Source organism: Diceros bicornis, chromosome X (genome assembly GCF_020826845.1).
Source record: "Diceros bicornis minor isolate mBicDic1 chromosome X, mDicBic1.mat.cur, whole genome shotgun sequence".
NCBI classification, from domain to species: Eukaryota; Metazoa; Chordata; class Mammalia; order Perissodactyla; family Rhinocerotidae; genus Diceros; species Diceros bicornis.
The window spans coordinates 73,139,069-73,154,811 of NC_080781.1; the positions used below are offsets into that span (position 1 = coordinate 73,139,069).

The following is a 15,743-nucleotide window of genomic DNA, read 5'->3' on the forward strand; positions in this document are numbered from 1 at the left end:
TTGCCCAGCCGCGTCGATTGACAGGGCTCTCCCGGCAGTGGGGCGTGGATATTGTGAGTAACTGATTTGATGTGAGTAATTGATTTACTGTGAAGTAACTGATTTGATGTGTTCTCTTTTCCGTCAACCTGGTGTTTCTCTTTCCGGTTGATTTGTGTCATTTCCCTTCAGTCGATCTGGTGTTTCCCTTTCCGATCGATCTGATGTTTTTCCCTCTTATTATATGACCTATTTGGATCTGCTGCTATCTCAGCCAATGTGGATGTTTTCCCTTTCCAGTCGAGCTGGTGTTTTTCCCTCTTATTATTTGACCTATTCGGATCTGTTTGTGGACTATCACCTTTACTATCCTCTATATAATAAAATATACCTTCAGTCCATTTGTTTGGAGTGGAAAGTGTCTTTTACATCTCCGATCAAATCCCCAATCCTCTCATAACACCCTGCTATTGCCCTGAGCAGGGATTTTTTTTTTTCATTGTATAAAAGCAGAAAATTAATGAACGTCAGACAAAGGTGTCAGCCTTATTCACCCTCCTGCCTTTGACTACCTTCCCATCAAGAGGCAACATAATGTAGTGGTTACAAGCACAGATCCTGAAGCCAGACTGCTTGGGTTTAAATTCCAGCTCTGCCACAGCTCTGTAAGTGATCTTGGGCAAATTTAACCTTTCTGTGCTTTAGGTTTCTCATCTATAAAATTGAGATCATAAGAATAGTACCTATCCCAAATAGTTGTGATGAGTACTAAATAAGTTAATGTGCATTCAAATGCTTAGAATAGTGCCTGGCATATAGTAAGCCGTACTTAAGTACTTGCTATAAATATTACCAACTAGAGAAGTTGTCTTTCATGTTTCCCTGCCCCTACTTTCAATATTTTTCCCCATTTTTTCAAGATTGATTCCCTCCTCAAAGCTACTATTATCTTCATATTTCTCTGTGACTACCCTCCCTATCCCCATGACTGCAACTACCCACCTGAGTATCACCTCCCCCTTCCCCAACATCCTCAGCCACACCTTGTTTTTCAGACTTTTCCTTCTCCCATCTTCCTTACTCTGCTAGTATGTGCTGCACAGCCTCTGACTGGGTGATAAGAGTTGACCAGCTAAGTTTTCAGTTTCCTGTCTTTCTCAAAAATAACCTTTTAGATCCTCTCAATTCTAGGGCTGTACTTACCAAGAGAAGAGATATGGCTTAAAAAGCTCTTTTTCTTGATCATATCCTCCCCCAAACATAAAAATGACCTGAATTTTGCCATCTTCTACAACCACAGTGGCACAGTTTATAACTGTATAACCATTTCTAACTACTCTGTGAAATAATAATAATTTGCCCAATATCGAGAATCTCATGTTGGACAAGATATTAAATGTTACATAGCTTGACTGTCTTTACTCTTCATCTGCTACTGTATTCTCTCTGTCACAACTCTGCCACATAGTCATCTAGTTATTCAGATCTAACATCTGCTAGAACAAGTGGAAAATCTTTTAATCCCCTGACACTGTTATATCTGTGAGCAGTTCTGTTAGAAAAGGTCTTTCTTATATTAACCTGAAATCTACCTCTCTAGTTTCCCCTCTCCACTCTTTCTGCTACCTTCTATCATCTACTTCACCCAATTTGGCCATGGCTGCACCTTTGTGGGCTAAACAGAAAATATCAAATCTCCTTTATCCATGACAGTCTTTCATAGACTTGAAAACAGTGATCAGGTGCCTGATAAATCTTTCTTCTCCAGAGCTAACATAAACCATGATTTTCTCTTTTCTTTAAATGGTTCCCCAAACTGACTGACAATCAAAATCAGTGAATTGTTTTATTGATGTTTTAATAGTTTATAACATTGTGAAATTTTGGGTTGTATATTTTTGTTTGTCCATCACTATATATATGTCTCCCTTCACCCCTTGTAGCCACCACACACCCCCATTGCCCCTGGTAACCACAATACAGTTTTCTCTGTCCATCTGTTGGTTTATATTCCATATATGGGTGAGATCATACAGTGTTTGTCTTTCTCTTTCTGGCTTACTTCACTTAACCTAATACCCTCCAGGCCCATCCATGTTGTTGCAAATGGGACAATTTTGTCTTTTTTATGGCTGAGTAGTATTCCATCGTATATATATACCACATCTTCTTGAGCCAATTGTCAGTCGAGGGACACTTAGGTTACTTCCACTTCTTGGCTATAGTGAATAATGCTGCAATGAACATAGGGGTGCATAAGCCTCTTTGGATTGTTGATTTCAGGTTCGTTAGATAGATTCCCAGTAGTGGGATAGCTGGATCATAGGGGATCTCTATTTTTAATTCTTTGAGGAATCTCCATACTGTTTTCCATAGAGGCTGCACCAGTTTGCATTCCCACCAGCTGTGTATATGAGGGTTCCTGTTTCTCCACATCCTCTCCAACATTTGTTGTTTTTTGTCCTCGTGATTATAGCCATTCTAACAGGCATGAGGTGATATCTTAGTGTTGTTTTGATTTGAATTTCCCTGATGATTAGTGATGTTGAACATCTTTTCATGTGCCTATTGGCCATCTGTATATCTTCTTTGGAGAAGTGTCTGATCATTTCCTCGGTCCATTTTTTGATCGGGTTGTTCAATTTTGTTGTTCAGTTGTGTGAGTTGTTTGTATATTATGGAGATCCACCTCTTGTCACATATATGTTTTGCAAATATTCTCTCCCAGCTGGTGGGTTGTCTGTTCATCTTGATTCTGGTTTCATTTGTCTTGTAGAAGCTCTTTAATCTGATAAAGTCCCACTTGTTTATTTTTTCTTTAGTTTCCCTAGTCTGGGTAGGCATGTCATCTGAAAAGATTCCTTTATGACCAATGTCAAATAGTGTGTTGCCTATATTTTCTTCTATGAGTTTTATAGTTTCAGGTCTCACCTTCAGGTCTTTGATCCATTTTGAGTTAATTTTTGTGAATGGCGATAGCACATGGTCCACTTTAATTCTTTTGCATGTGGCTGTCCAGTTTTCCCAACACCATTTATTGAAGAGACTTTCCTTTCTCCATTGCACGTCCTTAGCACCTTTGTCGAAAATTAGCTGTCCGTATATGTGTGGTTTTATTTCTGGGCTTTCAATTCTGTTCCATTGATCTGTGTGTCTGTTTTTGTACCAGTACCATGCTGTTTTGATTACTATTGCTTTGTAGTATGTTTTGAAGTCAAGGATTGTGATGCCTCCTGCTTAGTTCTTTTTCTTTAGGATTTCTTTAGCTATTCGGGGTCTTTTGTTGCCCCATATAAATTTTAGTATTCTTTTTTCTATTTCTGTGAAGAATGTCATTGGGATTCTGATTGGGATTGCATTGAATCTGTAGATTGCTTTAGGTAATATAGACATTTTAGCTATGTTTATTCTTCCAATCCACTTGCATGGGATGTCTTTCCATTTCTTTATGTCATCATCTAAAATCAGTGAATTTTTAATATTATGGATGCCTAAGTCCCATCACAGATCTACTTAAATCAGAATATTTAGGGATGAAACCCAAGAATGAAAAGTTTTAAAACCTTTCCAGTGTGAAAAATGGGGGACATATCTGGAATTAGATTCCAGCTCAACTGACTCTCGGTCGTAGGATTTTTCTACTATACTAGTATCTATATACTAGAAAGGCAAAAGAGAAGGAAAGAAGAAAGGGCTTGTACACCAGCTAATAAGGACAGTTTTTTTCCCTCTTTTGCGGTCTTGTTTTTTGTTTGTTTGTTTGTTTATTGCTGTAACATTGGTTTATAACATTGTATAAATTTCAGGTGTACATCATTATACTTCTATTTCTGCATGGATTACACCATGTTCTCATGTTCACCACCCAAATACTATTTGCAATCCATCACCACACACATGTGCCTAACTATCCCTTTTGCCCTCCACCCTCCCCCCTTCCCCTCTGGTAACCACCAATCCAATCTCTGTCTCCATGTGTTTGTTTGCTGTTGTTGTTATCTACTACTTAATGAGTGAGATCATATGGTATTTGACCTTCTCCCTCTGACTTATTTCACTTTGCATAATATCCTCAATGTCCATCCATGTTGATGAATGGATAAAGAAGCTGTGGTATATATACACAATGGAATACTAGTCAGCCATAAGAAATGATGAAATCCAGCCATTTGTGACAATAATGACCTTTTAGAATATCATTGTAGATGAGACGTTAGTCAAAAACTTTCCCAGGTAAATCTGATACCACATTGACCTCACTTCCACTGAAAATTATACTCTAAATAAAAGTTTTAGCAGAAAAGGAAAAACGAGGGGATTAAGAGCAGAACCCATTTGCTTATTTCTTAAGGGTACCTTTAGGGGTACCAAAACACCCCACCATACAACCATTTGCTATCAAAGTGATGACAATGATGCCTGGCACATAACAGGCACCCAGTATTTGTTCATTGATTGAGAATTAATGAATTAATGGTGTATACTTCATATCCAATTAAAGTTCAACAAATGTTTACAGAAGTGTCTCTGGCATCAGAAGTTAGAGTTTCCACAGAAGAATCCCCTTAGACTCCACCACAGACACAGCAGAATTCCATAACTAAACTGCCTGATAAGAATTCTCAGGCCCAAGAACTAGCTCAGGCCCTCAACAGAGCTTCTTGGGCGCTATATAGATGTGTCCCACTCCCACAGTGGAATGGAAAAATCCCCAAAGAACTGAGTTCAGACTCCCACCTAGTACATACTAGCTGTATGATCTTGAGCAAGACATCCAACTCCGCTAGACATCAGGTTTCTTATGTTAGTCAGAATAGGGCAACTGCTATCACAAAGAACTCAAATTTTAGTGAACTGACATAATAAAAGTTTAATTCTCACATTATAGTTCAATATGGATTGTAAGGCATAGGGGAGTTCTGTTTCACATAGTCACTCAGGAACCCAGGCTCCTTTCATTCAGACTTATACTGTTTGATACAGTAGCCACTAGTCACTTGTAGCTATTGAGAACTTGAAATGTGGTTAGTCTTAGTAGAGATAAGCTGAAGGAAAAAATACACACCAGATTTCAAAGATGTGATATGAAAAATAATGTAAAATATCACGTTGCTAATTTTTATCATGTTGATTAAAGGTTGAAATGATAAGGTTTTTGATAATTTGGTTTAAATAAATAAAATTATTTATTAAAATTAATTTCAACTTTTTGTTATTAATTTTTAATGTGGATATTAGAAAATTTAAAATTATAAGTGTTGTTCACATTATAATTTTATTGACCATTGTTAATCTAGAGTCTCTACCATCCCAGGGCATCAGAAACCTCTGCTGGGTCTTTAGCATCTGTACAACAGATAAGAGAAGAGCGGTTGTGTGAAGAATCACATATAGTCCTGAGGCCTGCCTTGGCAAGGGAGAAAATTTACATTCCCATCCAACTGCTGAGCAGAGCCTCTTATCTGCCTCTCTGGGAATCATAGCTACAGATGCCTGAAAGCTGAAGAGTACATACCATAACGGTCCTGGGAAGGGGAGCAAACTCTCAGTCTCGCAAAACTGCTAAGCATAGCCTTCAGTCCTATCTCACTGGGAAGCATGGTCACAGATGCAATGCAGCCACAGAGCACAACTTATGGCCCACTCATGCACGACACCAAGGCAGCATCCCTGACCAACTTTTCAGCATGGCCTCTGACCCTGCATAACCAGGAAGCCTGAACAGTGGCCCTGAGAAGTCTCAGAGCTCAGCTTATAGTACCATCCAGCCACAGAGTCCAACATGCAGCCCAGTCCAATTGCTGAACACAGCCTACAGCCTTCCCCAGGCAGTGAGCACAACCAGTGACCCCATCCATTTGTAGAGTATAGCTTGAAGCCTCACCTGACCAGTGAGCCCAGACAGTGACCTTCCACAATCACAGAGCACAGCCTCCAGCCCCACCCAAATGTAGAGTACAGCTGGAGACCTCACCTGACCACAGAGCCCAAGCAGTGACCCCCTCCACAACAGAGCTCAGACAATGGCCTCCCTGATTATGTAGCCCATCCTGTAGCCCTGCCTAACTTCAGGGCCCAGCCTATGGCCCTGCCTCAAAATAGAACACAGCCAACAGCACCAACCAGTCAGTGAGCACAGCCCAAGGCCCCATTTGATTAGGAGCAATTGTGGAGCATATCATTCAACATTGCTCAATCAAAGAATACAACCAGTGGCACTGCCCTGTCGGAGAATACAGCCTGTGAACCCACTTGACCAGAGGTGACACCAGAACCTAGCTAGTGGCCACACCTGACCATGGAACAGAGCCAGCAGCCCTGGTAGACCAGGAGTCCATCCAGGGGCCCTGCATGAGTGTGGAGCCAAGCCAGCAGGACCACCCTACCTTGAAGCTCAGGCAGAAGAACGCCCAGACCTCAGAACATGGTCAGCAACCTTGGCCAACTAGACTCCAATAGCAAACCCCACTTATCCACAGATGCTACAAGATGACCAGTTCAGTATCCTAAACAGCTGATTGATTAAGTACTTTCCCTTTTGAAATGAACCTGTAAGGTCAAGAAGAGGAGACGACTTACTAAAATGGGCATATAACAAAGCAAGGATACAAGGATAATGAAGAATCAGGAAATATGATGCCACCAAAGGAAACTAGATAAAAGTCCAATAACTAACCTTAATAAATGGAGATCTCTGAACTTTCTGATAAGAATTCAGAATAATCCTCTTAAAGAATTTCAGTAAATGAAAAGAACACACAAACAGACAAGCAAATGAAATTAGGAAAACAATACATGACAAATTCAACAAAGAAATAGAAACCATTAAAGAAACCAAACAAATCCTATAGCTGAAGCATACAATGACTAAATGGAAGAATTCAATAAAGAGCTTCAAAAGCAGATTTGATGAAGCAGAAGGAAGAATCAGTGAAATCAAAGATAGATCATTTGAAATTATTCAGTCAGAGGAGCAAGAAGAAAAGAGAATAAAAAACTGTGAAGAAAGCCTACTGGACTTATGGGACATCATAAAAAGAAACAATATACACCTTATGGGGATCCTAGAAAGAGAAGAGAAAGAGAAAGGGACAGAAAGTTTATTTAAAGAAATAATATATGAAAACTACCCAAGCCTGGGGAGAGAAATGGACATGGAGATTCATGAGACTAAAAGGACCTCAAATAGGTTGAAGCCAAAAAAAAGCTACACCAAGACAAGTTATAATTAAATTTTCAAAAATCAAAGACAGAGAATTTTAAAAGCAACAAGAGAAAAGCAATTCATCACATACAAGGGAGTCCCCATAAGACTGTCAGCATATATTTCAACAAAAACTTTGCAGGGTAGGAGAGAGTGGAATAATATATTCAAACTATGGAAAGAAAAAAAACTGTCAACCAAAGACTTTACCAAATAACCAAAAACTATTGGAGTTTATTACCATTAAACCTGCTTTACAAGAAAGGCTAAAGGGTGCTATACAAGATGAAATGAAAGAATGCTAATTAACATTGTAAAAACATATGAATGTGCAAAAGATTGGTAAAGGTCAATATAATCAAAGTCAGATTCTCTAATATTGTAATGGTGGCACATAAATCACTTACAAATCTATTTTAAAACTTATAAAACATATTAAAAAACTGTAACTATAATAATTTTTATTGGATACACAATATACAAAAGATGTAAATTCTAACACCAATATCCTAAAATGTGAAATGGGAGAAGTAAAAGTATAAAGTTTTTGTATGCTACTGAAGTTGTCATCAGTTTAATATAAGATACTTTAATTATAAGATATTTTATGTAAGCCACATGGTAAAAACAAAAGAAAAATCTGTAGAAGACACATAAAAGATTATGACAGAGGAGTCAAAACATACCACCACAAAAATTTATCAAATCACAGCGGAAGATAGCAACAGAGCAAGCAAAGCACAAAGGATCTAAGAAATAGTCAGAAAACAACTAACAAAATGTCAATAGTAAGTCCTTGCTTATCAATAATTATTTCAAATTACAAGGATCAAATTCTCCAATTAAAAGACATATAAGGGCTAAATGGACGCAAAAACAAGATCCAATGATATGCTGCCTGCAAGAAACTCACTTTAACTTTAAGGACACATAGAGAGTAAAGGGAGGGAAAAAGATATTCCAAGCAAATAACAAAGAAAAGAAAGTAGGCATAGCTATACTTATGCCAGACAAAATTGTCTTTAAGCTAAAAATGGTCATAAGAGGCAAAGAATGTTATTATATAATGATAAAAAGGTTAATTAACCAAAACAATATGACAATGGTAAATATTGCTATATTTGTATGATATTTTTGCACCCAATATTAGAACACCTAAATATATAAGGGAGATACTAACAGAACTAAAATGATAAATAAACAGCAATACAATAATAATTGGGTACTTTAATACCCCACTCTCAATGATGGAGGGATCATCTAGACAGGGAATCAATAAGGTAACAGCAGACTTAAATAACACTATAGTAAAATGGACCTAACAGACATGTACAGAAAATTCTATCCAAAAACAACAGAATATACATTCTTCTCCAGTGCACATGGAATATTTTCTAAGATAGATCATATGTAAGGCCACAAAACAAGTCTCAACAAATTCAAGAAGATAAAAATTATATCAAGTATTTTTTCTGATCACAATGATATGAAGCTAGAAATCAATAACAGGAGAAAAGCTGAAAAATTTTAAAATATGTGGAAATTAAACAAAAATCTACTTAACCAATGGATCAAAGAAAAAATCAAATGAAAAATCAAAAAATATCTTCAGAAAAATGAAAATGGAAACAGAATATACCAAAACTTATGGGATACAGCAAAAGCAGTGCCAAGAGACAATTTTATAGCAATAAATATTAATATTTAAAAAAAGGAAAGATCTCAAATAAATAACCTCAATTTACACCTCAAGGAACTAGAAAAAAATAACAAACTAAGCCCAAAGTTACCAGAAGGAAGGAAATAATAAAGATTAGAGCACAAATAGATGAAATAGAGAATAGGAAAACAATACAATTTTTTTTTAAAAACTAAGAATTGGTTCTTTGAAAAGAAAAAAAATTGACAAACTTTTAGCTAGACTAACCAAGAAAAAAAGAGGGAGGACTCAAATAAATGAAATTAGAAATGAAAGAAGTGACATTACAACTGATATCACACAAATACAAAGTATCATAAAAGACTACTATGGGGGCTGGCCCCGTGGCTTAGCGGTTGAGTGCATGCGCTCCACTACTGGTGGCCTGGGTTCGGATCCCGGGCGCGCACCAATGCACTGCTTGTCAGGCCATGTTGAGGCAGCATCCCACATACAGCAACTAGAAGGATGTGCAACTATGACATACAACTATCTACTGGTGCTTTGGGGAGAAAAAGGGAAACAAAAGGAGGAGGATTGACAATAGATGTTAGCTTAAGGCCAGTCTTCCTCAGCAAAAAGAGGAAGATTGGCATGGATGTTAGCTCAGGGCTGATCTTCCTCACACACACACACACACACACACACACACACACACACACAAAGACTACTATGAACAGTTATATGCCAACAAATTTAACAACCTATAGAAATGGATAAATTCCTAGAAATGTACAACCTACCAAGACTGAATCATGAAAAAAAATAAAGTCTGAGTAGACCAATAACAAATAGGAAGATTGAATCAGTAATCAAGAACCCTTGTGCACTGTTAGTGAGAATGTAAATTGGTACAGCCACTGTGGAAAATAGTATGGAGGTTTCTCCAAAAATTAAAAATAGAACTACTTTATGGCCCAGTAATCCCCCCTCTGTGTATATATTTGAATGAAATGAAATCACTATCCCAAAGAGATTTCTGCACCCCCGTGTTCACTGCAGCATTATTTACAATAGCCAAGACAACCTAAGTGTCTGTTGACGGATGAATGGATAAAGAAGATGTGATATATATGCATATATACAATGAAATATTATTCAGCCAAGAGAAAGAAGAAAATCCTGCCATTTATGACAACATGAATGGACCTTGTTGGCATTATTCTAAGTGAAATAAGTTAAACAAAAACAAATATTGTGTGATCTCACTTATCTGTGGAATCTAAGAAAAAAACTGAACTCATAGAAATAGAGAGTAGATTACTGCTTGCCAGGTCCAGGAGGTTGGGGGAAATGGGTGAAGGTGGTCAAAGGGTACAAATTTCCAGTTATAAGATGAATAAGTTTTGGTGATCTAATGTACAGCGTGGTGACTATAGTTAATAATACTGTATTGTATACTTGAAGTTACTAACAGAGTATCTTAAAAGTTCTCACCACAAAAAATATGGTAACTATGTAAGGTGATGGCTGTGTTAACTAACCTTATTGTGGCAATCATTTCGCAATATATACGTGTGTCAAATCATCATGTTGTACACCTTAAACTTACACAATGTTATATGTCAAGTATATCTCAGTAAAGCTGGAAAAAAAATCACATATGGGATGTTTTAGGACCAGGCCTGATAGTGGTTTACCTTACTTCCACTTTTTTCAGTTCCTGAAAAAATAGTTCAAACACCCATTACCATGATGACCCCGACTCTAGGGGAATGTTACCTATAGGAACCTAGTAGGAGTCAGATAGCATATTATCTAAACAACACAGTTAACAATGGGTAAGTTTATCATGCAGATTTAAGTCCGCATCTTCTGTTCTGGTAAGTTTCTAGGTAAGGCCACCCCCCCCTTCTTCCTGGTACAGGGAAGAAGATACCTTTACAGGTGGAGATTTTCTTTACAAATGTAAATGTCACTCATAAAGGGTAACCAGAACTAAGAATGGGCTTAGCATAGACCCACCCAGACACTGGAGATGTCTATGGTGATGGCTTGTTCTGGGGGCAGGCCTCCCATGCCAAACTCCTTTGGTTAGTTAGTGGAGGTGGGGGCCAATTCTGATCACCCATAGTTACTAGCTGTTTAATCATCAATGGCTAACTCTTTGCTGGTTTCAAATCCACAAAAAGCTAGGCACCTAACCCTTAACCCCAATAAAAGCAGAACCCCAGGCCCACATTCTCTTTGTCTCTATCTCTACCCATGACCTCACTGTGTGGCCCCAGGCATGCCATGTACCCTCTAGGACTGGTGAGTAATAAACCTTGTTTTTTTCCAAAGTTCCCTGATGGTTGTTGCTGAGGTGTATTTCACAATCATAAGAACCACAAGAGCCAGTCCAGCCATGATATTGGCTCCAAAAGGGGAAATGCCTGTGGGAGTTCACCTTGGGCCCAGGTGAGTACCCCCAGGCGTTTCTAGCTGATAACATCACTATCGATAGGCTGAGACTGGCACAAAACACATCTCTTCCAAGAGGAAGAGTCTTTGTTGATTGGTTTTAGACAAGAATCAAACTTTGACAGCTGGGTTCAGAGCTAAAAAAGCAAATCCTGGTGCCATTTTAGTAAGATAAGTCTATCTGGTCACCCCAAAAGTACATGGCCTAAACTGACCTCTTCCAGCTACTTCTTACATGCATCCATCAGGTTTTCTGTAGTAAATGTATGCCTATCCACTTGACTAAATAATTGCTACCTATTACATAGATGTGAACTTGCCCAGTGGTCTCTCAACTGTTTGGGAGAGGCACTCAGCATGCCCAGTTGCAGAATGCTCTAGGTATGTGAATAGGCAAAAGAAATTAGACTTCCTCAGTGCAGATTCCCCACAGACCAGCATGGGGAGTGAGGAGTAGGGATTGGCTTTATTTGGGTGCCTCCAATAAAGGAATAAGCATTTCAAAGAATGATAACAAAATCATGCAGTCAGAAGAGCGCTCAGATGTTATCTAATACAAACCTCTGCACCTAGTGCACACTGTCATCTCAAGTTTTACTGCCAAATGATCCCCAGTCTCTACATCATCATGACCATCATAACCACTAACATTCATTGAATGTTTTCTTTGTGCAAATACTATTAGATGTTTCACATACATTGCCTTCCATAAGCCACACAATAACACCAGAAAGTATATATTACAATTATTCTTCATTTTACAGATGACAAAAATTGAACTTTAAGTAAATGGCCCAAAGTTATGTTGTTAGTAACAGGATTCAAACTCAAGCAGTTGATTCCAAAGCCTGTGATCTTAACCAATATTGAAAAACTTTGAATCAAAATATACCACCCCATATTTCCCTCCATGCTATATGTGGTAGTCCTGCCTTCTCCTCGAGATGTAAAGAGAAAAAATGGACTTCTCTTTTTAAGAAAAAGTATAACCAACTCATTTGACAACTTTGGATTCTCTTCTTTAGCCTGGTTACTCTGCTCCAGTTTGTCATATTCCTCTTAAAGCCAAGTCCCAAGAACTGGCTTGGTCTGACCAGCCAGAAGCCTTCTGACAGTGCCTTGAATAGAGCATGAAACAGCACTACTTTTCCTTCAACCTGGTGGAAACTAACTTATTGTCTGTCAAAGTTAAGCCACTTTCCAATAGATTTCCCAGACCACATTTATTTGTGTAATGCCAAGCTAAAGGAGATAATTCAAGACCCCACACATGTGAATATGGATGCTTCCTCCCCTAGATAACATTGGCTTATGTGGACAACATGAATAGACTTGTCTTGACCAACAATCATCAGTGGAACCCCACAGCATGGGCAGAGGAAAGCCTGGACTGCAACCAAAATGCAAAAAGAGGATTGACTTTGATCCATCTCCTTTCAACTGCCTTTTTGTTTTGCTTTCATCCATTCTCAAAAACTAGCATTCTATTTCATTGTTTATCATCCCAACCTTCCCTACCCCCATTAAATTTCTAGGTCCTCATATAAGAGGAACTACAGCATGGCCATGCTTGCACAAAGGAAGCCAATATTGGAAAATGTGTTGAATTAGATTGAGTTAAGAGTGAGAGATTTGATGAAAATAATTCATACAAATGTAAAGATAACTGATCACGTTTTCTAAGGTACATTTGCACTTTAAGTGAGGCTAATGATCCTAAGTGAACTCATAATGTTTTAACATCCCATCTATGTTCCTGTTTATGGAGAAGAAAGCTGGTAGGAGCCAAGACCAGGAAATAGACCCTCAGACTGCTTTGGGGCAGATACCGGTAGAAATATGGTCCAGCCAATTTAATGTAGTCAGAATTTCAACAGCTAACAAGTGTTAATGAAGCATAGCAGTCAACATCAGTAAAGTCCAACATGTTCCCTGGGCTGATGGGTAGAACGTACTGACCTATTGCCGAAGCTCACAATATTTAGAGATCTGGTCAGACAGTTGTAGTAATCGGCAAAATGTCAGCAGGACCCCTGACAAAGGAGACTGACAAGAATATGGTAGGCCCAGGCTTAGAGGTCCTGAGTAGAAGACTAAGTACAGCAGAGAGAACTATGCAAGGATACAGATAGCAGAACCAGGGCACAACATCTGTGCCAGATCAGCAGTAAATGTTGTTGAGTTGGAATACCTTACATCCCTCCTGCATTAAGGCAAAATTGCCTAAGAGCTGAATGTGGAATGATAGAAAGGATCAGCAGGGGCTGGGTATGTTAATAAAAGGACAACTTTTATCCTGACTGGTATGTATGCAAAAGCAGGAGAGGAGCATTCTTCTCTAGAGAAGTAATTTAGAAGCTGACTATATATAGTTCAGTAGTTCTCAACCCTGGCTGCACATTTGAACCATCTGAACAACTTAAAAAAAAAAAAGAAAAAGACTAATGCCCCTGTTCCACTCCTGGCCAACTAAACAGGAATCTCTAAGTCTATGACCCAGAGTGGAAAATTACTGGATGGTATATGAACCTCAAGAACTGTTCGATGCCACATCCTATCTCTTCATCTCTCCTCTGACTGTTTTTTTGAATCACACTGCCCAGCAACCAACAGCAAGAGGCCCTGTAAAGAGAGGGGTACAGGACAATCATTTTAACTTGCTGTTCATATCTAAGTAAATGGAGAAGAATGTTGATATCTTAGTTAAAGACTTACTACCCTTTACTGCTCTGAGCTCAAGCTGAAAGTATTACAATATACAATTATTCATTACAAATAGCAGTTAATAATAATATCTACAGACCATGATAGTATTCTACATCCACAATCTAATTAAGCATATCTGCAATAAACTGAATTAGATCATGAGAGGTTCTCCTATACCTTATCACACTTCATTTGACATAGCAGACTCAGAAGATTGTATAAACTTTCTTGCAGATAAATTCCTCATATAGTTCAAAAAAAAATGTGATTAATCTTGGAAACACTAAATTTCCAATAAGTAGTTTGAAAGCAGAACGCTAACCTCTCTCTGAGGCTACTTGCAACTATGGAAATAATACAGAATCAAGTAAAAATTGATTTTCTCCAGTCTGTTTTGTCACCCTGTATTGTAAACCATCTCTTTCCCAGAAGCCCCAGTGTCATCTGATGACCACAATTTTTCATGAAGGATCTTGTGTTCTCTTATTTGTGAGCATTTATACCGGTATGCCCTAGAATATTCTCCCCAATATCCCACCATAAGCTGCTCTCCATTCACCACTAAATCTTAATACCAGATAGGCATTTATCTATATTTAGTACAGATCATTTTGTGTGCCTTTGAGCCATGGTAGAACAGGTCCTAAAGTGGGCTTCATACCTGTAACTAGATTTTGCACCTAGGATTAGAAAATAAGAGTAGAAAGCGCCAGAAGAGGAGAGAAGTCAAGGTGGCGGCATAAGCAGACTCAGAACTCACCTCCTCCCGTGGACATAGCCAATTTACAACTACTCGTGGAAAAATTACCCCTGAGACAGAACTGAAAAGTGGATAAGAGGAACTCCTGCAACAACGGACAATCCTAACTGAAGTAGAAGAGGAAGAAACTCCCTTCTGGAGAGGAAAAACACCGCCTTCACAAGCCGCCAGCTTCACGGCCGCCCGGGAGCAGCGCACAGGTAAACAGCCTCCCTGGAGGCGCAGGGCCCTGAGCCAGGGAGCACCCCGGCTGTGGGCATTTTGTGGACCCAGCATGATCGAGACGAGTGGCATAATATCTGACTGTGCCTGCTACTAAAACATTGGGGAATACCCCCAGAAAACCCGGTTCACAAAGAAACTAAAACCGGCTCTTAAAGGGCCCACACACAAACTCACACATTTCAGAAAGCAACCTAAAATCACCAAAAAGAAAGGTGCACAGTGCTGTAGTGAAAAGAGACTAACATAATAGGCCCTGAGTGCATCTCGGTGAGGGGTGAGACCTCTCCAGGGACTGGGACATTGGCGGCGGCCATTGTTGAGGCCTGGTGTGGGCGTGCTGACACAGACACCATTGGAGTTCTCCCTGAGGCCTGCTAGCCCAGGGTCTGCCTCACCCGCTAGAGCACCGATTTAATCCAGCTCAGCCAGGGCAGACAGCCCACCCTAGAGACTGGCCCCACCCAACAACAAGCGCTCAGGCAAATTGTGGGCCTGCATAGATTGGTGACTGGATTCTCTGCAGCCTGGCAACTGAGCCTACTTTAGTGGGGCAGGGTGTCCACAAGGAGCCGGTGGAGAGTGTGGGGTGGTGGCGGAGTGGGTGGGGCTCCCACCGTGGAGAGACTGGGTCCGCTTTGGGAGGTCGGGGTGTGCACACGGGGCAGGACTGTGTTGACTCTGTTTGTGGACCTGTGGGCGGCAGGGATTGTCAGCTGCAGAAGACTTGTGCTTCTCAAAGACCCACATAGGGGGTTTGCCCCACCTGC

The 15,743-nt window shown here is 39.4% G+C and overlaps 1 long non-coding RNA gene across 1 annotated transcript in view; it reads right to left on the reverse strand.

The window, feature by feature from the left end:
- LOC131401183 (uncharacterized) overlaps window positions 1-15,450 on the reverse strand; it is a 163,836-nt gene extending 148,386 nt beyond the window's left edge. Inside the window, exon 1 of the long non-coding RNA XR_009217582.1 lies at window positions 15,220-15,450. This is a non-coding gene — a long non-coding RNA (uncharacterized LOC131401183). The remainder of the gene's footprint in view (window positions 1-15,219) is intronic.
- Between the last annotated feature and the right edge of the window lie 293 nt (window positions 15,451-15,743).